The 24,739-nt window shown below is 46.3% G+C and overlaps 1 long non-coding RNA gene and 2 pseudogenes across 1 annotated transcript; 1 reads left to right on the top strand and 2 right to left on the bottom strand.

Annotated features, from left to right (window-relative positions):
- Window positions 1-6,097: 6,097 nt before the first annotated feature.
- Window positions 6,098-11,170, bottom strand: LOC116936231 (annotated as a pseudogene).
- Window positions 11,171-11,965: 795 nt separating this feature from the next.
- LOC123474010 lies at window positions 11,966-13,097 on the bottom strand (annotated as a pseudogene).
- A 125-nt stretch (window positions 13,098-13,222) lies between these two features.
- Window positions 13,223-14,941, top strand: LOC123474011. The gene is made up of 4 exons (XR_006648627.1): window positions 13,223-13,382; window positions 13,450-13,669; window positions 13,721-14,090; window positions 14,155-14,941. It is a non-coding gene; the product is annotated as an uncharacterized LOC123474011 (long non-coding RNA).
- The last annotated feature ends 9,798 nt before the right edge of the window (window positions 14,942-24,739 follow it).

The following is a 24,739-nucleotide window of genomic DNA, read 5'->3' as shown; positions in this document are numbered from 1 at the left end:
CCCTGGCTCAGCACTTCGGGATGCCAAGCATCTTTTTAACGTACGCTCCCGACTTTGCCAGCGGCGTCCTCAACCTCCGCCTGTCTCTTCCTTTAATCAACAACGTCGAGCTACCGGCTTCGGACGACGGCATCCTGGAGGCCCTCCGGCAGCAGCTGGACATCCATCAGAACATCCGTCTCTCCCTGGGTAAGTTCCAACGCTCTCGCTTTCTACCCTATCTTAAATATAAATTACTTTACATATCAATTCTTCCCCTTTTCCTCCCCTCATTATACAGCCTGCCTCAATGAGAGGCTCGCCTCCAACCCCGTGGCCATGGGCGAGTTCTTCCGCCTTCTTACCAACAGCATCTTCACCATCTTGGTTGGGCTGAAGCCGGAGGGGCTGGCCAGGTACACTCCAGAACTGCCATCCAGGAAGCCGGGCCTTTTTGGAGTGCCTCTTGCCTCGTTCGGCGTCGTGGAGGAGCAGGCAAGAGGAACGCCTCACTGCCACGCCATCGTATGGGGCGGTTTACCGCCCAGCCTCTTGCAGTCCGTAGCAGGCGCACCACGACTCCTAAACGTCATAGCCGGTCTCCTGGACACGATGGTGACGGCCGAGCTGGAACCAGAGACGATCGCCCAGCACCTGCTCAGCCAGGTCAACGGGAACCGACTCGGACGCGTGGCGACATTCATCGCCCATTGCCCCGTCAACGAGCCCCGGGAGTTCACCGAAGACGTTCAACGCGCGGCATCCTTCGCCAACCTCCACTCACACACCGCAACCTGCCATAAAGGAACCCAAGGGAAGATCTCCTGCCGACTCGGACGGCCCGGCCCGGACGCAGAGAAGACCCACGTCGTCCAGCTGCTCCCATACAGGGATCCTCAGACCACCAAGGTCCTCTACGAAATCTTGTTCGAATCGAAGCCTCCGTGCATCGACTCCCTGCCCTGCCGGAACTTTTCGCGCACACCCGTAGCCCAGAGAGATACCAACCTCCACTTCTGGGAGCTGCAGCGGCGCATCCGGCCCGTGGACGACGAGAGTCTCAAACAGGTAAGCCGGCGTCTCCCATTTCTCAGCTCTGCATCGTTTTCCATGTCTATTAAATAAGAATTAACACTTCCCACACATGACCCTTAATCATGCTGCTCTCCTCTACCTTGCTCGCCTTCCTCCCCCAGATGCTGAACCCTGACCTGCTGGAGCAGGTGAGCTTGCTCACAGACGAGCAGCACGACAGATTCCTGAAGGCTTTTGCAACCCGCAACGGCATGGTTGTCGAGTTCAACCCCGTCATGACGGCGTTGCTGGGCTGCAATTCCAACGTGATTATCTTGGGGAGCGACGCACAGGCGAAAGCCATCATGTGCTACCTCCTCAAATACATCACCAAGCCGCCCTGCGAACTCAGCCGCACCCTTGCCCTCATCCACAACGCCCGGAGGACCGTCGAGAACTTCCCTTCAACGGCCGAGGATACAGGGACGGAGCGCAGGACGGCAATGCACTTCTTGACCCGCGTCGTCAACCAGCTAACCAGCGCAGTGGAGGTTTCTGCCCCGGTCGCCTCCCTCGCTCTTCTCGGCATGCCCTCAGAAATCTGCAGTCACGGGTTCCACCTGCTCTTTGTCCACGCCGCCCTCGCCTACGTCCTGAAGAAGGGCCGCCACCAGGAGACAAGAGACGCCTTCGATGACCTCCAAGGGTAAGTGAAGTTTTATTTAAACCCCCTCTCACTTGCAGCTCTGTCTTGCCGGTAAAAAAAAGGCCGTAGTAGCTAGTGCCCGCATTTACATTTAAATAACATGTCTCCACTCTCTCTCTCTCTCTCTCTAAATTTCTTTTAGTGGCGGACTCTCTTCCGACGACGAGCCCCTCACACCACCGACTACGAGCTGCTTGGAACAGGACGAAGATCCGGAGGAGCTTCTCTAGGACGACCAAGGATCGGAGTCACCGTATGTCGTGGAAACCAGCCGGAATGCCGAGCCGGCGGAGGATGACGACGCCCACGTTACGGCAAACGTCTATTCCAGTGGCAAGGAGAAGAAGGCCGTCACGCAGGCGGAGCATTACGCTTACCGTGGGGAAACGCTCCTACACTACTCGCCTTACAAGTACGCCGCCACGATACTCATCGTGGGAAAACACCTGGGAAAAATGTAAGCAACGTCCTCTGCCAGGTAGCGGTGGCTGCACCTCGGCCTCCTCCGCGGTTCATGAGGACAGCGACCTGGACGAAGAGGACGCACCCGCTGCCACTGGACTCGGATCAATGCAAGGGAGGACGCCCAACGCAACCTTCCCTTTCCATCCCGCGCACCCACTCTACGACAGCCACCACCAGCAGATCCGGTCAAAGTTCAGAGTACCGGTTCTCATCCGCGGGCCGCCCAAACCGCCTCCGCCCAAACCGACCCACGCCACCGACGAATGGAGGACAGCCGCTCGCGCCTTCGCCCAGTACATGCTGCTGGTCTACCGGCCCTGGCTGGATCAGGGCGGAAAGCTGCCGGGACCGCTGACATGGAAGACGCTTTGCGATTTCATGCACGATCTCCAGTTCGGCCGGCTCCAGGAAAACGGCAGCCGGTCGGGCCCTACTCCGCTGGACAATGCGCGCAGACGCTGGATCGAAAATTCTGCCCAAGGTAAGCCCAAGTTTGACGTTCCATGCCCTTCCTTCGCCTTTTTTAAGTAAGCCCTCCCTGACGCGACCGTCTTGCTCTACCAACAAACCCCCGCGCCCGGCTTTAAAGACACCGTTCAATGACTTACCGTCATCTTCCTCTCCATACTTTTCTTCTCAGGTTTGCGCATCTCCGCGGAACAAAGGATCGCCAACCAGCTCCACAGGAATAGGAAGGCCACTAAGTGGGCTAATCCGGACGACCACTCCGGGAACATGATGCCTGCCAGGAACCCCACTCAGCAGCCTGAAGAGGACAACAGGATCGAAGACGAGGCCCAACACCTCATCGACATGGCACGGGTGGAAGCAGCCCTAGACGACCCGGAAAACCTGGCCAACTTCAAACAGCGTCAGTACAACGAAGATACGGAAAATTCACTGCGCCAGGTTTTGGCGGGTCTGGCTCGTCGCCAGGGGCACCGACGAGCAAGTCCTCTACAGGCTGCATCCATGATCAACGCGGGACGACCGGAGACCGCTCCGACCACCAGGAGCGTTCTCAAGGCGCTTCAGGCCGACGTGACGGACTCCGGCTCATCCAGAGAAGATGACGACATCGTCCTCCTCGGACCGAAACGGCAACAGCAGCCAGCAGGCGACCCTATCCAACATAACGCGCCACTCAACAGCCAGCAGGCGGCTGTCATGAGTCTGTGCACCCTCTACTTTCAGGAGAAAGTGCAGCACGGCCGTGGAGCCGGTTCACGATTGCAACCCCTCCGCCTCCTCGTCCACGGTGGCCCTGGAACAGGTAAGTCCTTCCTCACGAAGCGGAATTTAAGAGCGCGCCGAAGAGATGGGGCTGCAAATCGCCTGCATGGCGCTCACCGGCATCGCGGCCGGCATCATGCCTCAAGGCACCACTTGCCACCACCGGTTAGCCATCCGGTGCGGCACCACCCGCCACCGGCCAACTCCCTCCAACGGGAAAAGCTACTTCAGCTCCAGTGCAAGCTTCAGAAGGAGTCCCTCGCCATGGTCATCATCGACGAGGTCTCTTTCGTCACCCCGGAGATGCTGGACATCATCTCTGGGAGACTCGCCGAAATCATGGGCGTAGATTCCATCGACCCAGCACCTGGCGACGTTTCTGCTCCTACTCCTGAACCACTGGCTATTGTTCTGATGGGAGACTTCTTCCAACTACCGCCCGTGCCCCCCGACACCCTCTTCACGGCCCTCATTAACCAGTTCGTTCGGGAGAAGGACATCAACAAGGCCACCTCCCATTTCAGAGGCGACTCCCAGACGAGACAGCGTGGAGCTCACTTCTTCAGCACCTTCCGCAAAATCGAGCTCACCCAAGTAAGCAAAGCCACTATTCTCTTTTTTGCATCCGTACAATTTCACGAACTTAAGCAACACATAAAAACACTTGACTAATGCAGCAAATGAGAGCAGCGGAGGACGCCCGGCACATCGCCATGCTGGAACAGATGAGGACACCCGCTCTAGGGATCCCACGCATCCAGCTGAGCGACATCGCCCACCTGAAAACCCTTTCCTGCGCGGATGTCCTCGCGGATCCGGAATGGTCCGCCGCACCCATCGTCGTCACCAGCAACAGCGAGCGGCAGCACATCAACCGGCTCCAATCCGCAAAATGGGCGGCATGGAAAGGGGTGCCATGCATCATTTGGCGTCTAGAGATCGGCGGAGAACTCGCTGCTCACCTACCTCCACGAGTCAGGGAACGCATCTACGTCGAGTTTTCGCAATTCACCGGCAGCTTCGTTCACGGCGCTCCAGGGTACCTGACAAGCAACATCAATCCAGGTAAAAAACTCCAAACTTTTTTTTCTTATTTTCGTACGCTATTAGCTGCATGCTGAATGATCTCCTTCCATTCCTTGCCGCCACATCAACGCGCCCGTTACCAAATTAAATGGAATCCGGCTAATATTCCCTAAACATTATTTTTGTACCGCGCAGCGAGGGGCCTTTCCAACGGGACTGCCGTCCTCTTCGAAAGCATTGAGCTGGATCCTCGCGAAGACGCCGACCGGGTCTGCAACGATATTGCTACGGCAGCAGAGGACACCAACGTCGCCCTAGCAGCGAGCAGCACTTCGCCGTCACAGTGCACAAGATCCAAGGACAGACCTGCAACAAGGTCATCCTACAGCTCCAGCAAGCAGCGCTTCGCCGTCACAGTGCACAAGATCCAAGGACAGACCTGCAACAAGGTCATCCTACAGCTCAACAAGCGCTCCTTCATACCCCACCTGACGTTCAGCATACTCTACGTCGCGCTGTCCAGAGTGAGGACAAGCGAAAGCATCCGCCTCATGCCACCCCACCCGACTGGACCCGGCCTAGGCTACCTCCAGACCCTTAAACCCACCGAGGACTTGCTCACCTGGCTCGAAGGATTCGACCCTGACGACGGCACCGACAGTGCGTGGAACATCGCTCGCGCAAAAGAAGCACACGCCTGGAAGCAGCTCTCTCCAGCAACCAGAGACCCCAAATGTAAGTGCATCTTTTTACTTCATGTTATTATCTTAATTCTCGATGCATTCTTCCAACATTACGGCAGCTAAAATCGCAGATACAACCACCACCGAGTCGGCTACCGCGAATCCGGATTCCACACCCCGAAGAACGCCAAACAAGCGAAAACAAACGTTAGGTAACGTACTCAAATGCAGCCCGTAGAGTACCGCATGAATCCCGCTTCAAAGCTGTTCATTTGTCTGCTCAACGTATGTTTATTTAAAAGAACGCCATTCTTTGTACAATAGATGAAGCCACTGCTAGACCTCCCAGCACTCCTTAGTGCGCCATCACCGATTGCAAACGATCCTCGGATTAATAGAAACTGCGCTTATCAACCAGCACGCTGCCAAAGATAAGTTCACCCTTCATCCTGTCGCTTTACAACTATCATAATCCATACCTTCACATTCAAAATTTTAGCATACAATCTCCATTTCCCATATACTTGGCATAACTATTCATTTTCTATCTTCGTATTTGTACCGATCGTCCGTTGCTTTACCCCCTAGCAAATAACAAAGTGTAACACTAACTTACTACTTTCCAGACAATTCGCCTATTCTCTCAGTTTCTCCCACTTTCCTACCTAAATACGCATACATTTCTTCTTCCCTCATTTCTATACTGTCTTCCGTTTTTAATACACCATCTTTTGTATACCCCATTAGTCTTTCCTTCACCGTTTGTACCACCTTCTTCTGATATCTCGAAGCGCACTTAATACACACTTTTCCCCCTGCAAATAATACGCCTTTATGTACCAACGTCCATTACAAGAGGTACTAACTCTCGCCTCAGCCTACGGACCAAGAAAGGGGTCTAGGCAAGGGCACGGGGGAAGTTCACAGTGGCGCTCAACTATGAACAAAGCAATTATGTCGACAAGATACACTGCCAATGGCGAAAACCATAAACGCGCACAATCTTTGTAATAAAAAATCCGCATCATAATACGAAATCACAAGAAACAAAATCAAAACACGGCAAATAAAAAAAAATTATAAATTATTTGAAAATGCGATAATTTGCCTTAGAACAAAAGCGACATTTCGATTAAAAAAAAACACCATCACGTAGACAAGACATATTAGTGCGGAAAGATTTTAACACACTATAGGGTAGCAAATCCATGGAGTATCGACGGGAAAAATTGTCTAACTCCAAACGACAATCATCTCCATGAAGAAACAAAGAATTCAAAATAAGAGAACAATCCAAATGAATTTTTACAATCCGAACCGACCACAAATTTATTTTCACTGGATCTGGCTGTTGGTCTTGGAACATTTCCTTGGCTTCACGAAACATTACATCCGCTTCTTCGCTCAAAAGGCTTAGTCGATGCAGCGAAACCCGACTTACACCGTCATAATTTGACTGAAAAAGCAAACCAATCTACAAAACAAATAACAACATTTAGCAAATAGGGCTATCAGTCGATGTACTCCATCGCAGACTACAAGATCGAAATTAAATAGTTGTAGGCCTACTTCGTCAAAGCAGCGGACTAACATTTTGTAGGAAACCATCATGACTGGACAAAGCGGGCGTTTTAAGAATTCTATTGGCTTAGTTTACTGCAAAGACCAAAATTTGTATATTTCCACAGTTCAACTAATACAATCGGATACCTGATCTGCAGTAAAAACGTATATCCTTTCTCTGCCTAACCAACGACGAAATTCCTTTTCCCATTTTTTTACTAGGCTTGATGGCGTAATGATTAAAACACGCTGAATGGTTGGACGTCCATTGTAAGGGCCTTGCTGAGAAGAATCCTATTGACATGAACATTCATTATTTTAAGCAGATAACAGGAAGAAGTAATAAACTGATGGTATTACCATATGAGTGTGATGCATTGCAATGTTTGACCCAATCCCATTTCATCGGCTAGGATAACACCATACATGTTTGGAATTTAAAAAAACCACCAAGCATTCGTACAAAAAAACTACACCATCGCCCTGGTGAGAACGCAAATTCTTGCTTAACAAGGGATCCACAACGACGTCGACTATGACCATACCCCCGCTGCGATTCTTTACACTTAAAAGAAATTATTATTAAAAGGAAACATTCGAGAAACAGAAACACTTTCATTCGAAAACAAACCTGGATATCGACGGTAGGTCTCGACATTACCAGGGCTGAAGGGTGGCAAGGGTTATATCTGGGCTTGATTTCGTTTGAAATAGAATTGAGCTTGGGGTCTTTGTTTCCGGTTTCAAGAAAAGGCGAAACAAATTCTTTGCTTGGAGGACGAGGATTTACTAAAGACGATACCCCATCTGCTTGTAATTGGGTTCCACATAGCATTGGACTAGAACAATTTCCACTGATATTTAAGGAGTCAATAATTTGATTTTGGATCTTAAAAAAGAAAAAAAAGGATTAAATACGACGAGCCTTTTCAACATTTTTTAAGTTACAAAAGAAACTTACAAGAACTTCGCGGCCGCCAACTTTTAAGATGTTCTCGTGTTCGAGTTATTTGAGCTGGGCAAATTTGAATCCTGTTGCTCGACTTATTTCTTTGTCTTCCATGCTCTGAGTGGGTAATGCGATGATATTAACAAGAATAATTAAAAATTTGAAATTCGAATACCTTAAGAATTACTCCTCTGTCTTTCACAGTTAAAATACCTTCTTCATCCCAGTTCTTAGGTTATTTAGCTGAAGCTTTACACCCAAATACATTATACTACCTACAAAAAAATTCATTAATTAATTGAAAATACAGATAATTTTAAAATTAAAGTCAAATATTGATAGAGTTTACTTCAAAGCTTTCAAAAGTGGTGGCTCAGTTGCACTTTGGATCTGATATGATGCATTTTTTTCAGGACTACATGTACTAGAAAAACTGGTATTAGCATTTTGCTGATTATTATCTAAAAGATCCAGAACATCTTGTGAACTTCCCAGTCCTGGTGGGTGTTCTACTTCTACCAGGTACACCCTGACTTCTAAGTAATATTTCATTGAGTTAAATTTCAAAATTTGTCCCTTTTTTCAAAGGAAAACTGTTATAAATAATTTTGTTACTTCTAGATCAGGTTTTTAAAAGCGGGGTTGATTTAAAGTACAAGAAGACTTTGCATCAATTTTTGGTTTGATTACATGGGAAATTTAACCAACACTCGTCTCAGATAAAATCAAAGAATCTAAAATTTGATCTTGGATCTTTCCAAAAGATAAATCCAGTCCGAAACTTTGCTTAAACTGGAGAAAGTGCTTACCAGAACTTCACGGCCACCCACTTTGAGAATAGTTTTATATTCAAGGTCTTGCAGCTGAGCAAGTTGGTATCCCACTGCTTCGCCATTTTCCTTTCCAGCCACCGCACCACCTCCACCTCCACCTCCAGCGCCCGCACAAACTCCAGCACCATCTTCAACTTGCAGGTGAAGCACCAACTTCCACTTGAAGAATAACTCGGCATCACAAGTAAATGAAAAACAAGGCATTACTTACTTTTACATTACAATTTTCAAATGATTGCTAAGTAAAGATTCTATCGGCATGGATGAACGCACTTCTAGGCCTTACAACAACTTACATGTTGCTGGGCCAGAACGCGAATCACTTCTAACGTAACTAACTTAACACCAGATAAACGCATTTCTAGGCCTTACAACAGCTTACATGTTGCTGGGCCAGAACGCGAATTACTTCTAACGTAACTAACTTAACACCAGATGAACGCACTTCTAGGCCTTACAACAGCTTACATGTTGCTGGGCCAGAACGCGAATCACTTCTAGTGTAACTAACTCAAGATCAGATGAACGACCTTCTAGGCCTTACAACAACTTACATGTTGCTGGGCCAGAACGCGAATCACTCATTCTTTACTACTAGAAATTAGAAAAAAATTATAATTACCAGCCTTCACTTTTCTTTGATGTACTACTGTTGGTGTTAGTTTGCCAACCCCCGAAACAACAGCGGGTTTGTGTTTCACACCATGATAGACATACGGTGAAGGTTGGCATAGGCTGTGACATTTTTTAACAATAACCAGTAGTAAGTCATTGTGCCGATACACCTGGTCTCTTTCCAAGAACAATCTGGCTTGGTGGTAAAACTCTTCATTCCTTGCCTAGAAACAAAAGACTATCAGTGTGGATGACAGGATAACAAAAGTGGACATAACCAACTTTCATGAAAAACCATGATTCAACATGTGCAAAATAGCTAAACAAGGATGTAAGAGAAAAATTTAGATTCAGAACAGCTACAACATGTCATTGGCTTTCTTACCTCTTCGATGATTCTTCCAACACATCCTTTTCATTTTTTGTGGCTAGGTTTACGTCAAGCACACTCATTGCTATTGCTTTTGAACGTTGGCCACAACTTTCATGCAAAACCATGATTCAACATGTGCAAATCAATCGTAAAGTGAATTATAAATTTAGAATAAACAAATTTAAAAAAAGAAAACTAAAAAAAAAAGGGGTAATCTATCTTCTTATCTGCTGAATGATTTCTTAACTACTTACAGAGAGGTGGACTGGAAGAGCTTGAGCAACTCTGTCGAGCAACTGATAAGTAGGTGGCTGAGAGCAGAGGACGACCAACTGAACATTTCGATCGCCTTTTAAAAGTAATCCTTTGGCAAGCAACCCCACTCGCATGACGCCTTTCAACATCCACTGTGGCTGGGCTGGGCCGTTCGTGGCTGCTGCAGCTGGAACAAGCGCTGGGGCGGGGGTCGCAGTAAGGGTGGTAGCTGGAGCAACAGAAGGAACAGAGACCGGCACATCAGCCTGAGAAGCGGCGAGCGCAGCAACGGCTGGAACAGGCAATTGAGCAAGGTTATTGGATTATTGCGTCTCCGAAACTTTCGTTTCGGTTGATTAATGTCTTCAGGTTGATGCGTTAGCTGATCAGAAAGTAACTTTAATGAGCGTTCAACAGACGAGACGAGCGTCTGTATGGCTTCTAATTCGGCTTCCTGAAAAACGATCAAATGCTCCATTGTTAGTCATTTTCTGAAAAAAACAATCAACGTAAACAAATAAATTAATAAGAAAGTGAGGCCTATACCGATGGGTAGATCTCTGAATGTTTCGCCATGACATGGCGATCGTCACTGGATTCGGGTTTACGCATAGATGGATTAGGAATACACATCGGCAAGGAGCCGGTAGGGAAATACTGCAAAGATAGAAATGAGAAAAAAACAAACAAACAAACAAACAAACAATCATGATATGACTGTATAGAAACGGGGAAATAAGACGTGTACCTCTGGTGGTGGGGGTAGACCCATTGAGATCCCACCATGTCGAAGTCCGCCTCGGGATGGGCTAGCCCAATAGGCTGGAGGACGTGGCTGGTTTCCAGCTTCCATTGACGAAGAACCTTGTGGCATTTCTTCGTAATTTTCATTACCTTACCAGCCACCTTCATTAGGTTTCCGTCTTTCTTGCCAGCAGGGCATGGTTTTATTTTTCTGACGCAGGGCCGGCCAACCTTTGGCTTCTACCACCAAATTTAGATCTACTTTCTTCTTGTACATTATCCTGAAAAAGGTGACGGACAGAGGAGGTAAATTATAAAAGGCTCAAAGAGAAATGTCAAAAAAGCTGTTTACCTAAGACGTCTGCCTTTCAGATGAATATCTTTGGCATTGAGATCGTTGAAGCGGCAATCTTAGAACCGACAATTAAAGCCGGTAATTTTGACTATTAATATTGCGGAGGACATGCGACGAGTCAATCATCGTCTTCTAACCAACTGAGAATGTAACAAGCGAATCATACCATCACCGCCACGTAATTCTTCAACGTAATCTTGACCAACGGGTTGAATCACCTTTTCCTCCTCCCACTGTGCAACCACTGCTTGTGGCGTTTCAGTAGCAACAGCAGCTGTCATTGGGACTTCCTCTTTTTGATTATCTGGCTAGCTTGCACTGTCGTTGTCGTAACGAGCGCAGCCTCACTTTCAGATCCGTTAGATTTTGATCCAACATGAGTATTTAAATAGTTTCCACCTGCAACCACAACAACAGCGTCAAATGAGTATACGTAACAATAAGCAATCACGGAATGAGCAGTTTGTACCCAGAAAATTTATTTTAGGCGTTGCAGCCACTACTTTGATGAATGCTGTTGTACATGTAGGATGTAGGTGCAGGTACCGTAGGTGTAATGGGAGTGGCCGTTGCGGCGGATATAGTTGTAACAGCAAGCGTAGTGATCACCGCGCTGACCATTGTGGCTGTAGTAGCTATAGTAGTTGTAGTAACTGGTGTAACTGGTGTAGCCGGTGCGGTTCCAGTTGCGCCAACCGCTTTCGAATGAATCAACTGTGGTTCTGGTGGAAGGATTGGTTTGCCTAGTTTCGTGTGTAATTTAACGACCTACATGAGAGGAAAAGTTAAGTTTCAGCCCCATTCGGAATAGCCACCTGATCACTTGTATCGGATTCAAACCTTTTGATGTTTTGTTCCACGAATGTGCGCTGCATAGGCATCTGCAGAAGTGCACGCCACATTGCAAAGTTCACAGTGCAAGCCAGCTCCAGTCCTCGGAGTGGGAACCTAAACTGACCGATATCGGTTAATATACATATAAATGCACACGCAAAACATTAATAACGCACCATAAGGAGGCCAGTACAGACGGATGCCTTCTTTTTCTTCTGCTTTTCACCATCCAAATGGTCTTTGTAAGTCTGAGGACCTTGGAGAAAAAAGAAAATAAAACGTAAATTACACGTCTCTTTGCGTACGAAACCACGTGGTTAGTGTTATTGCTTACTTGCACAAGAAATTTTGCAAACTTCACAGTAATGGAGTTGTTGAGTCGTACTGCTGGTCCAACGCTGGTTGAAACCACCGGCGAAGTAACGACCACGGGTTTTCGGTCCACCTTGTCCGCCACCGTGACCAGATTTGTTTCAAAGGCAGCTCTAGTTCTGTCAACAAGAAGGGATCAATAAAATACAAAATCACAAAGGTAACGCCCTGGGTCAGTTGAAATATATGAAACTACATCACAGCAGGAGTCATTCACATTTTGACCAATTTTTCTCATATCAATGGCAGATTCTAGTTGATCTGGGCAACCTTCAACACAAACACCACCTTCTGGCACACAGCCCTGAATATCCAAAGAACAGTATCCTTTACTGAAAGCTTGCGTCTCCAAAGTTAATTCCTGTACCATTCCTGAGACTCCAACACAAACAGCCAGCTGTAATAATTGAATCATAGATCAACAATAACTATTCAAACTTAATATCTAGCTTTTGAAAAAGCTTTACTGTAGCACCCATAGTTAAAATACCTTTGGTTTATACAATTCCCATAACTGAGGAATCTGAGTTTTCACGTAACCGTATTCAACTGGTATCTCTTTCAGTAACTAATTGGATTCCGAGCTCTCGTTCTAAATCTAGACTGGGTAATAACTTCACAGTTTCCATGCTGGAGTTGATTTTGTGAACACCCGAATGGCCCAAAACCCCTCACTAGTACCATTTCTTTACATGCAGGAACTTCTTTGTTAGAACCCATTTGTATGGTAGGTTTTTCTACAAAAAACAACAAATTCTATAAACAACAACGACCTACAAATTTAGCCTTCCTAGTTTTAAGCAAACCACGTAACGATATGACATTAATACCTATGCAGAGGTATCAACCTCTTTGCCGAGTAGTTGCATCATAGTTGACGCCATCCACCAAAAGCAAATGAACAAAACAACACCCAAGCAAATGCAAATGACAAATCATCATTAAAACGAATAAAATATCATTTGCGGATTCTCTGACAAGGCAGGTGAAGCACTAGCACTAGCTTCTTAACATCTGAGTGGACGTTTTCAGTTTTGTGAAAGTCAAACAACGTTGCCAAAAACATTTTTTCCAACAGAGAATGTTCAACGTCAAGACAAAACCAGAGTAATAGCATGGTGTAAAAGGGAGGTGTACCAACTCTTCAGTTAAGAAGGGTATCTCTTGTGAAGCCTCTTTGTGGTACCAGTAGGCATTGCTAGGTTCTCTATAGTAAACGCCATCTCTTGAGCTTGTGAGCAAATGTTACCTTCGGATCAGTCGTCAACGGTTTTCCATTAGTCGTACTGAAAGTTTGAACACATTAATGGCGTCGTTTGGTTGACGCCTTGATAGCGTCTTTCCAAAAATGGTGAATAAATTGTGCTTCAAAAAATTGCTCAGGTTGTAAATGTGCTTAAAGTATACTTAAGCAAATGGAGACTAATACTTTCCTTTTTATGTTTCTCAGTTTGCCGGGCACACTGTCTACCACATGTTCTATCAGAGAGTATTTGAGCATCAAAGGTTGCTTGGTTTGAAATTGGTTCCCAAGTTAAAACTTGCTCACATTTGGCCATCAACCTGGCAGAGAATGACGGTAAGCTTGGCCACATAGCTGTACTCCAAACATATGGCCATGGCTTTAAAATTTTTAAGAGAAGACAGAAAAACAGCGCATTTATTCAATGGTACCTTATTAAATCTTCCAAATTTATAAATCTAACTCATTATTTTATTAGGATCGGAAGCTACAGAAAAGCTTACAAAGCTTATTAATGACACATTTGACATTATGAATGGACGACACAAGGGTGAGTCAATTAATGGGAACAACTGGAATAATTTAGTCGAAATGGAGGGAAAGGTAACAAAGGGGAAAAAATCTGTACTCGAAGACATGCTAAAAATAATAGAGTTAACTGAGGAGTGCCATCGCAATCCTGGAAAACGTCCAATAATGGCCGCATTTGCGTCAGATACGACTCTAGATGGCTGGCGCTTGTCTATCCGTAGCACCATTGACTTGACAGAAGAGTTATTGAATCCAAAAACCCTTTAGAGAAATACGATTTCGTACTGACAGCAAAATGGAACCAAGACGCCTTAGAGGTATATATTTGTAAAAAAAAAAATGCAAATAATCGTTTAATGAACTATCCTTTTTTGCCTATAGATGACTTTTGGGCGCATACGTTCAGTCGATACACATCCAACGGCTGCAAGTTTTCTACATATTATCAGGATGATGTCATTGTACACACCCGCGAAGATACTATTGCGGAACGCAAATGTAGAAAATGATGACCATATTAGGGTGCTCGTCGATTTTAAGGAGTGTCATTAAAAAATTCCCCGACAATGCTAAGGCTGCTACTGATTTAAGGGTAGCAATGAAAGATGATTTAATGGAAGAGCTGGGAAAGCGTTACGTGAACGAGTTGCCCTTGTCCAAAGAAGATAGAATCGGTAACTTTCTCATATACGATGTAGCAGGTTACATGGTGAAAACGAGAGAAAACCTTTTCGAGTGTGAGGCATGCAGACAGACCGTAATTACCAAAGAAGCAGATCTACCAAGTGATTTTGACGCAGATGCATACACGAGAGCTCGAACCAAAGGTGGACTGGTGTTTGTCACCCTGTCAATGTACCAAACTTTGTGCGCAATTGAAAAAGTTGTCTCAAACCACTTTAAGTCACTTAATCATATTTATATCACTGATACATTCCAAGAGTGTATAGCAAAAGTTAAATTAACCAATGTACTGCCCTTTTTTGTGATACTCATCGCCATTGTAATATGGGAACTTTAATAATGGAGTATGTAAAAGTGAGATATTATTTTGAATCTAAACGTTTGAAAGATGTTTTATTGTCCAAAGAACAAACAACAGTCCAGGCGAGTTTCAAACTGGCCAAAAATGCCCATACAAGAAATTTAATACAAAGTAATACTTAAACTATCTTTTAATTTCTTTTTAAATATTGAGTGTGATCATACAGTACTTGAAATATTTTTTTTTCCAAACAAGAAAGATAATAACATTAATTTTGAAATGCCATCTTCTTGCCATAGGCCGTAGCGAATGCCGATAGGGATGGATCCACTGTTTTGGGGTTAGAATATTTTTCAAACGGGTTTTTCATTTAGTTCAAGATCGGCCACCAGGCGTCTCTGGCGATAGATAACCTTGTACCACGAAGAGGCTTCAGCTGAGATACCCTTCTTAACTGAAGAGTTGGTACACCTCCCTTTTACACCATGGTAATAGCAGAGTAATAGAATACTGAATAATCTGACAAAACAATACCAATCATTTCAACACAATTACTTACGCAGAAAAATCAGTAGAAATGTAAATCCTCCAAAAACAAACTTGAGTAACACGCAATGTATACTGTGTCCCTTCTGCTTTTTCCAATCTTGCACACGTACGACTGACGCAATTCCAAAAGACTGACTCAAACAAAAAGGCAAAAAAACCACTCAATGTAAAATAAAATATAAAACACCTATTTCGACAAACTTCGTTATTTATTGCAATTTCAAAAACCATACAAGTTCCACGTTAAAAAAAATAAAAAACAAAAAAAACCGAAAAAGATCATTTAAATTGGGCAGTCCCTTTGGTAGTGCCCCTTCTGTTGACACTAGAAAATAACCCAAAATAAATAACAATAAATTAACATTCATAAAACATGGACTTACCTTATTACACTTTCTGGTTTTCATTTTATTAAGGTCGCTCCTTCGACGCTTTACTTTCTGTTTCGGTTGCACTTCCTGCTGACTAGGCCCTTGGTTTCCCAAGTGCCCCAAAAGAGGACCGAGCACCGAAAACCCTCGTACATCAACCCCAAAGCCTGTTTTAAGTTTAAAAAAAGTTTTACTTAAATTAATAATAAAAAATTACAATACAATTACTTACCGCTACGGCACCTTGAGCCACAGAAGCTGGTTGGACCACGGGAGCGGGTTGGGTCACACGAACGGGGGTGGGCCACAGAAGCGGGTTGAACCACGAGAGCGAATTGGGACACGAGAGCAGGTTGCGCCACGATATCGGGTTGGGCCACGGAAGCGGGTTGAGCCACGGGGCAAGGTACCTCCACATGGGCGGGTAGCTCCAGGGGGACGGGTAACTCCACGGAGACGGGTAGATCCACGGGAACGGGTTCCTCAATGGCCGGTGGCTCCACGGTGAACTCGTCGGTTGGCTGCCCACCTTCCTCGGCCGGATTGCCCATGCCCGAGGACGAGGCTTCACTGGCCAGGAAAGCCTCGCAATAGAGCGAGGCTTCCCCGTCCAGAACTACCTCACCCCGATCACCGGCAGGTCCGGCCTCGTAGACGGTTACAGCTCTGAAACAAACAGATTAAATAAATTAATTGAATACAAAAAAAATGAATACAAAAAACACTTACCCTCCGTTGCGCAGGAATTTCCTGGTCAGAGACCGACAATTTCCGCAATTCGCATAGTCCGTCCACTCCGCCTCTGCATACCCAACGTATTTGAGTAAATATTGGACTTTAGAACGTCCAGATCCCGACCGCACCATCCTAAAACGGGAAAAGGAAAAGAATAAAAATACAATTAAGTGAGTTAATTTAACATAAAAAAGAAACAAAATAAAGTTTCAATTACCTTTGATTCAGCACAGCTTCCACTTCGAAATCCTCGAATCCATCTTGAACTTGGTGGTATCCTTCTTGAACTTGGTGATTGCGAGGCATCTTCGTTGCTGGAAACACTAAATGAGCTGACGCTTACACTTCACAAACTAACAGAAGAGTTGAAGGTTCAACCCCAAGCGCAGTCGTTTCCAAAACGTTTGCTTTGCCTTTAGAAACAGGGTGGGGATGGGTGGGTTTTCGGTTACAATCTTACTACATCCCCCAACCCCCTCCTCCCCCATTCGTATGTCCCTTTCCCAGCTAATAGTATTTTTAATGAAGCTATACATGTTTCGTTACTATTGTAATTGTTCATTAATTTTTTTTTCTACATGTATTTATAATAATGGTTATTACTTCATTAACGAATCTTCAAACACCATACCAACGAGTAGCCGTGTTCATAGATTGTATAAACAGAAACTTCCAAGCTCTTCTTGCCTTAAGTAGTGATTCTTATTTTACCCAATTTTAATTTTCCAACCTCCATGTGAAACCTTTGAACCACACACAGTTTCAGTTAGAGGATCTTGTCCTCTATCGTGTGGTGTTTATTTTAACACTTCATCTTTTAGAGCGCGAGGCATACTCGCCACTCTTTTATCTCGGAATACAAAAGCATTTCTACTGAGGGATGTCTTCAACACAAAAGCGTCCGTTTTGGTTATTTTCTCCATTAAAAGGTTAGAAACTGAAAGAAATCGCGTAATTTTTTAACAACCTCATAATGCAAAGCCCAAAGAGACAGGTGATATGACGGTAACTAAACCACTTGTATCCAGGCCGTGATTAGGTTTAAAATTTCAACCAGTTTTTTGTAGTGAGTTATTCAAGGATCTTTAATCAATGCAGTAACACATGGTGTCAGATCTAAGAACATTCTTTTTTGCAAACGTTTTAAAGGCACAAACAATATATCCAGTATAACTAGACATAATCATCATGCTAAATCCAAGACAGACAAAAACTTCACATTGAATTCTACCAGAATAAAATTTACACAAAAATGAGGTGCGGATAGAATGGGCCAAACAATGCATAGTCTGAGGTCCCGTTCTAGCAGTTTTGAAATATGACTTTCCAAGTATATTCTATTTGAACTGGAAACGGTAGCAGCAAAGCGCTGCTTACTTCCTTTCGCTTGGAACAAACAGCTGAACCAACCCCTTCTTTAACATTGTTCGCATGCTCCTTTTGTTCAATACAGATTGATTTTACGTGCGATCAACTTTCGGCACATATGGCGAAAGTTGAGCGAACAGCTGTCACACGCACCATGGCCGCATAGGAAAGCCTACAATTGTATAAACTTTAAGTGATGCAAAAAAATTGGACATCATGTTTTATATTGTAACGAGTTATCGCCGATGGGTTCGGTGGATCAATAAGGTGTATTCAATCACTTCAACACTTAAGCACTACACAAAGTAAACGTAACTGTTCTATCTAACTACTGGCCCCAAAGGTCTACACTACAGTCCCATTTATAGTCTTACAGGCGTGGGAAAGGGTCAGTCGATGAATCCAAATGCATCAGCAATCGGATGACACTCGAATGACACTTCCGTCGGTCGTTTGTCTATCCGTTACAGTTATAACGGATGGCGAGAGTTCTCTTACAACGATGCGTGAACGCTACATCCCCCTTCAGCCTGCGACTCGTCCCGATCGCACTATTACGACGAAAAACAAGGGAAAAATAAACATAAACCCCAAAACATAAGAGACACGAGCAATTTTCGGCCAAAAAAAAAAATCAGTGCAAAGAAACAATTTTTAGCCAAAAGTTAGTGAAAACAAATGAATGCAAAATTCAATGTAAACAAAGTCACAACAAATGCTAGAAGGGTTATTGGTAGAACCAATGGACATTAATGCAAAACATTTAAAAAAAATCAAATTACCAATAAAACAAGCATGAAACAAAATAACAGCTACAAATAGCTATTGAGAAGAAAAGAAAAGTTACACAAGAAACACCAAAATAATTTCAGCAATTCGAATAATTCCTTACAGAATAGGGGAGAGAGAGAGAGAAACAAAAACAAATACAACGGGTCGGGTAACGGTTATAAACGCTCTTCCACCTCGGCCTCATGAATAGTCAATCGACCTTCCAATTCGACTATGCGTTGAGTCAAGGCTTTTATGGTTGCCCCGGTTTGACGTAAATAAACGAACAGACTTGCTCCCAAACCAAAGAGAATAAAATCCGCTATAACTGCTACCAATTCGAACGGGTACCGAACTGTTTCGGGTTGCCGCGCCCCGCGCCCAATCTAGCTTTCTCTTCTTCCTCAATGATACGCAGATGTTCCCCCATGAGGGGCTACGCGACCTTGAATCATCGCACGGCGCGTCAGTATCGGCTGGCTTTTCTGGGTTCTTGTCCCCCCTCCCTTTCTAGTATAGTCTCACTAGCCTCAGGCGCTTTCAAAACTTGCCCTACTTTTTCAAGCTCAGTGAGTGACGGCAGTGACGCGTTGTTCAGTGTATACTTGACATTCTTCCTGAAGCTTGCCTGAAAAATCCAATTATCCAGGTGTGCAGTACACGACATTGGAACTTCAAAGACATCAAAGGTTTTCTTCTAATTAAAGTGTTAACCTTTTCACGACTTTGCGGGCAAGTTATTGTTATTGTTGTATCTTCAGTAGTTGAATAACCCCACCTCCTATGGCCTAGATATACAGTTTGTTGGCCAAGCCAAGGTGACACATGAGTCGTGCACTGGGTGCGACTACGGGCCTCGTCCTTAACAAACAAAGACATTGCACACCCGGGTTCCCTGTGTTTCCGATTAATAGCGCTACTTATCGGACAAATTAAAGCCGGTGACATTAAACAACGAAATGCATCGTCTGCTGATAACTCTACCAAAGGCTTGTCTATCAGTTGCTACGGCAAGAAATGGTGGAAGAGGATAAAATTGTGCACCTTGTGTGGCATTTTCTATAGGGCGCGGCAAACTGATTACTTTATAGAGTGTAAGAACGAAAAGGAAACTCAAAAACAGGTAAATGAATAAAAATTCTAAGACCATTATTAACCGCAGCCACGACTACTTTAGCTTCAGTGTACACTTTCCAGACATCACCCTTCTGGATGGATGGACTCAAGGACCATCCTGACGGGAGCACAGATTTAATTTCTTTCAGGGCGGCTTGAACTTGCAGCGGGGGGAAAAGGGTAGCTGGTAGACGTTCCATAGCCATAACAGCCAATCCAACGGCAAAGTTATCCAACACCTCTTCGATCCATCCACGGCGGACCCAATTTGACGGAACGCATCTCCAACTTTCGTGGTAGCAATCCATTGCCTTTCGATCTCTTTCACCACCACGTCCATTTTGTTGTCCATTTTCCAGGCCTCTCGTTCAATTTTTGCAAAGTTCAGAAATCTGCCGGCTACGGCGTCGCCAATTCCTGCCTTAGTCTCCCACAGCGTCTCGTTAATGAGAGAAGCATGAACTTCCAGGGCATGCACGAATGGATGTTGTCTCCGTCGAAAGCTTATTGATCCGGCCGTTCACGTGTTCGAGATCTTCTTGGTAGAGACCCCGAAAAGCCAGTTAGAAGTCGACCTCCTCCATCCACTAGGCCACGTTTCACTCTGGAGTCTTGCTACACCGACGGCCGGCCGTTTTAGTTCATTCCAGCGCTGATGAACCTTCCGCAATTTCAACAAATTCTTCTTGTGCCCGTTCTTTCGCATGTTGTTGCAATGCCTGTTTAAACTGTGATTTAACTCCGGCGTAGTGATCGGACATGGCATTCACTCGAATGTCCAACCACTCGTATAACGATTTTACCACTTGGTCCACTGGATCAAACGTAAATCTGTCACTACGACCCACTCCGAGTCGGAAAAGGCTAAGTCTCCTTCCGACTTGAAGATCACCACCTTTAGGGCGACGATCTCGCTGGCAGCTACCGGACCCGGACCAGACATTACGGTAAGCAAAAACATCAACGGGAAAGCAAGTGAAGTAGAATGTTTTCCTCGGTGCCCGTATTCTCGTAGAGCGTCGAAGGCCGACGCCTTCGGGCGCGATGGCTGTAACATGTGACGGCCCATCACGTGCAGCTGGAGGGTCAGCCCGGAGAGTTCCGGTTTACTCCTCTCGGTTCAGGTCCACGGACTCCTGATGAGTTCCCAACGGCAGCTTCGCTCCGGCGGCGGAATGCTAACGCAATCGACGAACGGTTTCATACGTTCCACATGAACGATTTCAGTTTTAACCGTTCGTCCCAGCCGCAGCTCGTAATTACTAGGAGTGGTTCGTCGTCCGACCGTATGTACGGTCCCAACCAACGATGCAAAAGCTTCTCTTAGATTTCCCTACCTTTCTGATAGGCTTGTAGATCAGTGCACTCTACTTCTCCAGGTAGATATGTCGTCGCCTCCTCCGGCCCTCGTCGTAAACTTTTTCTGCTTCCGCTGCACAGCAGCAGCGCGAGCCTGCACTTCCAACCGGGCCTGTTGAAGACGTTCCACCGCCCATTCGGACGGATCCCGGTTGGCTAGTGGAGGTACCAAATTCGGATCCGCGTTCAGAGCGCCATCGATGGGGAGAACAGCTTCTCTTCCGTACACCAGGTAGAATGGAGTTCGTCCCGTACTTTCATGACGGTCGGGTTGTTGGGGCGAACGTTACGGAAAGGTAACGACTCGTCCCAATCCTTATGGTCGGAGCTAACATACATGGACAGCATGTCAGCGGCGTGGTATTCGTGGTTCAACCTTTCCACCAAACCATTTGCCTGGGGACGATAAGCCGTTGTCGTACGATGGTTCGTCTCCAGGGCCTGCAACACCTTTTGAGTTACCCTCGGCGGGGTGAAGCAACGTCCTGGTCGGTCGTCACTGGCGTGGAGCCCATGTCTTAACAACACAAATTTACCAAGAAATCTGCTACCTCCGACGCATCTGCTGGAAGGTAGAGCTCGAGTCTCCGCCCACTTGGTGACGTAATCTACGGCTACCACAATACTTTTATTCCACTCTTGGACAGTGGAAAAGGCCCCAGAATATCCATTCCCGGTCTCTCGAATGGACGTTCACTTCTTTGAATTTCCATAAACCCCCCGCTGGTCGCTGGTAGACTGGTTTTCGGGACTGGCACTCCGACACGCCCGCACAAAATTACGCACATCCTCGGCCAAGGCCCACCAGTAGTATCTACCCCTCACTTTGTCAAGAGTACGAGTGACACCTGGGTGGCTGGCGGTACGCTGGCGATGGCAAGAGCGCATTACCTCGTTTTTAAAGGATTGAGGCACACATAGCCTTGGTAGGAGGCCGTCGTCAACGACCTTGGTCTGGAACAGCAAACCGTCCTTAAGGCGATACTGGCTGTATTTTCTTCCTTTCTCCAGACCCGAAGACTTGGTCCCACTCCACTTGCTGCGCTTGCTGAAACTCACTCTTACTTTCAGTGTGCCAGATTTCGAAGGCAGCTAGAGTACAATACAGCTGTTCGTCGAGCTCCTGTGGTGCGTCGACCGGATAGCGGAAAACGCATCTGCATCCGTATGAAGTCTCTCATTTGGTGTATGATCCGTAGTAGAATTCCTGTAGCTGTAGACTCCAGCGAGCTGTAAACGTCCGGCTAGATCCTTCTTGGTGAGTAGCCAACACAGAGCGTGATGATCAGTCACCACCAAAGGATCCATTCCCCATATGTAAGACCGAAACTTCTTCACGGCCCAAACCCAAGCGAGACACTCTTTCTCCGTGATCGAGTAATTTGACTCACTTGAAGACAAGAGGCGACTCCGCGTGAAGACATTCCCATGTTATTTACGCGTTGTAGTAAACCGCTCCTAAACCGTAGCTATGGCGTCAGGGTGATATCTCGAACGGCCTTGTAAAATCGAGGATAGGCCAAAGTGGCCAGACCTTACTAGCGCCTGCTTCATCAGCTCAGTGTTCTTCTTGAGACTCTTCCTAAGCACGGAAGCAACCACCTTTTAAACATGTCCGTCAGGGTTTGGCTGTTGCAAACTGAGGAATGAACCGGCGATAATAATGAGGCGAAGCCTACAAAGCTACGTACGCACTTCAACTGTTCACTTGGCTTGCACAGGTCGACGGAGAAGGGAAGTTTGCGACCGCATTAAGTTTTTCTAGTCAGGCCTAACTCCGTCCCCACTAATGACGTGGCCTAAAGCCTTTACTTCGCTGATCCTAAACTGACACTCACCAGCACTTTTCAACCCGGCCTTCCGCAGGCGGTCAACACTTGTCGCACTCGCACCAGGTGTTCCTCCGCGTCAGCCGCGTAGATGATGATGTCGTCCAGGTAAACGAGGCAAATCGTCCATCTCAGCCCGGTTAAACCAACATCATCGCTGCGTTGGAACGTCCCCGGTGCGGAGGCCAACCCGAAGGGCATAACGAAACTGATAAAGTCCGTCGGGGTGACAAACGCCGTCTTGACTTTATCCTCTTCGTTTAGTTGGTACCTGCCAGTACCCACTCTCCAGATCCAGCGTCGAGAAGATGCTAGCGTTCATCCATTGAGACAGCGTCTCTTCGATCCTCGGCAACGGGTAAACATCTTTTACGGATATGGCGTTGAGGCGGCAATAGTCCCCACAAAACGCCAACTTCCATCCTTTTTCTTCACTAAGACCACAGGTGATGCCCTACGGGCTAGTTGAACGCTCAATTACACTTCTGCTCAGCATTTCGTCCACTTGTTTCTGCACAATAGCCCTCTCTTCCCGCACTTTTGTAGGGAGACTGATGTACCGGTGTAGCAGTACCAGTATTTTTAAGTGCGATGCTCAGCAATCTTGCACACCCCAGCTCTCCTCCTTCAACACAAAACTAGTGTCAAATTCTCGAGTAGCTCAACCATCTTCCATACCAGCAGGTGGAAGCGTCGATGCTACTTGAGCCCGAAAAGCTTGACTCGGAATAGAGGTCATTCGGCCTTACAGAGTCTGAAAGTCGCTTATGGACTCAGCTGAGTCCTCCCAACACTCGTCACCCAGTGCAATCAAGTTTCCCCCTCATCCACTGCGACAATGGAGGGTTCCACAGCCTCCATCTGCCCCAAAACGGTTCCCTCTCTTAGATAGGCGCGCCGATTGGTTAAATTAACCATCAACACTTGTCCTAACGGTTGATCCGAAGACACCAGCACTTTACCCGCCGTCAGCCCCTTGGTTTGAGCCAGATGTTCGAAGGTTCAATCATCCACGTTGCTTCATTGAGAGTCGTGGTTTCTATCTTCCACCGGAACACAATGGCTCTGGGCGGAAGCATTCTACCCGTCTTCGTGACCAATCTAGGTGCTTTACGGTCTCCTGTTCTTCGATTACGTTCACGGGTAACTCTCCGAGCAATAATTCAGCGCCATTTGGGACGTAATTATTTTGAGCCGCTCGAACTGGCTCCGGAAAATCGTTGCTGAGCAGTAACCGATCCTCTCATTTCCAATAGAATTACTTTTACTGGCCTTCATTCCTCTATGCTCGATTTCTAGCTCGAGGGCTCCTAGCGGGGAGCCTTCGGCCGTTTACCATGACTACAGACGGTCCGTCCCATCCCAATCGACGAGCTCTAATTTCTCTTGCGGCTGGAGACTCCTACCGACACCACCGCTCCGGTGTCAATCACGGCCTTGATCCTTATTCCTCGGCACACCACCTCTTCAGTTATCAGGCGGAAGAGTCGATAAACAGAACAGCCGTCTCTCCTGAGTCGTCTTCGTCGGCCGACACCATGCCCACGGTATTCCGGTCATCTCTTCAGAATCCCGTCGCCTAGCCTGCCAGGCCTTTCCATCTTCCTTGCGCCGATCGTTTTCCATCTGTTTTTCCCTCGTCTCGACGATCACTCCGCTGACCGCCCTTCCTCTTTCGGGGCCGTACTTTCTGGTCTTGGCCTCTTCTCCGTTCCTACAGAAACGAGCAATGTGACCCGCTTGGGAACAATTATGACCAGATAGGCTTCCCATCCGAAGTCCGAGATGCGAACGACACATTATTTTGAGGTCGCCCCCGAGTTTCCCCGTCCGCCCTCGGGCTGGGAGATTTTGAACACTTGCTTAACTCATGACCTCAGCTT

Source organism: Daphnia magna, linkage group LG7 (genome assembly GCF_020631705.1).
Source record: "Daphnia magna isolate NIES linkage group LG7, ASM2063170v1.1, whole genome shotgun sequence".
Classification (NCBI taxonomy): Eukaryota; Metazoa; Arthropoda; class Branchiopoda; order Diplostraca; family Daphniidae; genus Daphnia; species Daphnia magna.
Note: the sequence above shows the minus strand (reverse complement) of the source record. Positions and strands in the feature narration are given on the sequence as shown.